The sequence below is a fragment of the Lathyrus oleraceus genome, chromosome 2, assembly GCF_024323335.1.
Source record: "Lathyrus oleraceus cultivar Zhongwan6 chromosome 2, CAAS_Psat_ZW6_1.0, whole genome shotgun sequence".
In the NCBI taxonomy this organism is placed as follows: domain Eukaryota; kingdom Viridiplantae; phylum Streptophyta; class Magnoliopsida; order Fabales; family Fabaceae; genus Lathyrus; species Lathyrus oleraceus.
The window spans coordinates 285,154,686-285,156,689 of record NC_066580.1 but is presented as its reverse complement, the minus strand read 5'-3'; positions in this window follow the sequence as shown (position 1 = coordinate 285,156,689).

The following is a 2,004-nucleotide window of genomic DNA, read 5'->3' as shown; positions in this document are numbered from 1 at the left end:
GCTGATTACTATTATGATGCTAAAATTGTTGATTATCTCTAAAGATAGGTGCTATATGAGCCACCTGGTGCTGGTTACCGGCAGAACGCACGGTCTTCCCCCTCACAGAGGGTCTTCTTGGTTTCATATGGGAGGTCATAGCATGTGCCTCACCATCTCTCTTCTTCGCAAACGTCCCATAACGTTTGGCAGAAGAGCCTTCTTCTCTGGTCAGGCGCCCTTCCCCGACCCTTCTTCCAGTCGCATCCCCATGTTCACCATCTCGGTGAAGTCAGAAGGAGCACTGGCAATCATCCGCTCATAATAAAAATAACTCAAGGTCTTCAAAAAGATCTTGGTCATCTCTTTCTCTTCTAGCGTGGGCACGATTTGTGCTACTACCTCTCGCCACCTCTGGGCATACTCTTTGAATGTTTCCTTGTCCTTCTGGGACATGACCCTCAATTGATCCCTATCGGGAGCGATATCCACATTGTATTTGTATTGCTTAACGAAGGCCTCGCCAAGGTTATTGAAGGATCAAATGTTCGAACTGTCCAAACCCATATACCAACGTAGGGCAGCATCGGACAAACTATCCTGAAAGTAGTGATTGAGCAGTTGGTAGGTGTCGGTCTGAGTCGACATCTTCCTGGCATACATAACCAGGTGGCTGAGAGGGAAAGTATTTCCCTTGTATTTTTCAAAGTCAGGGACCTTGAATGTCACAGGGATTTTCACATTAAGAACCAAGCAGAGTTCGGCAGCAGAATTACCAAAAAGATCCTTTCTTCGAAGGATTTTCAATTCCTTGCGGAGCAAAGTGTGAAATTGGGAGGCATCCCCCACAGAAAACCTGCTTATGCACATGATGCATGCAATGCTTGTGTGTATGATTTGTTTTTATTTATCAGAGGAACTTTAAGGTTCTATTTCCAAATATTGGAAATATTAAGCATTTATCACATTTGGAAATATCTCATCAATAATATTTGGAAATATTTTTACACCAAAGAAGTACAGTCTTGGTAACCTAATACAAAACAAGAGAGAAGGAAAATGAACATCTTATGGATCCCTAGAAGCAGACGTCTAAAGCTCTAGACACAGGAAGATAAGATGCACGAAGCCTCTTCACCTCCCTCTCGTAGGCTGCCTCCATATCTGCCTTCTCTTTGGCAAGTCGATCGTACTTCCTTTTCCAAAACTTGGAAGACTGAGGAAGTAGAGAAGTCCATGCATCATCAGGATCATCAATAACCTAATGCTTAAGGAACTCTATCAAAGCATCATTCTCCTTGATCTGCTGAAGCAACTCCTCTCGTTCATGGATCCAAGCACGAGAACAATCTTTGTCTCTCAACTCCTCTACTCCTTGGTCAGGGAGGGTTGAAGGCCCAGCCACAACCAAAGGTGTAGGTCTCGGATACTCATAAGGCATGAGGTATTCGGAAGCTCTCCTCCTAATCCAAGAAGTATAAGGTTTGAAAGCGATGCAATTCTCCGGACCCAGCTCCTTCCTCCCTTTCCTATGGATTTTGCGCCAAGCGCGGACCATCCTGTCCTTCAAGCCCTGGGGATCTTTACCCTCCTCGAAGAACACACCCTCTAACAGAATGTTATTGGGTTTATCATTTAGGGGGAACCCAAGCTGAATTCTTTCCAAAATAGGGTTGTTGTTAATCCCACCACATGTACCAAGAAGAGGCACATTGGAGAATTCGCCACAAGAATTCACCACATTGGGTTTAGGATCCTTTCCTCAGGCATGAAATTGGGAGGCATCCCCCACAGAAATCCGGCTGGCATGCTGTCGGAGCAAAGTGTGCGCTGGCCGCAGGCACAGTTGAAGAGACTATCTCAGAGATGACTGTCCTCTGGGGAGGAGTTGAAGGTGTCGGAGAAGACTGGCTCTGGGCAGCCATGAATGACTCCATCAGGGCAGTCTGTTTGGCCACTTCCTCCTTCAGTTCACGGTTCTCTTGTTCCAAATGACCCATCAGTCTTGAAATGTTGGCTCTGGTG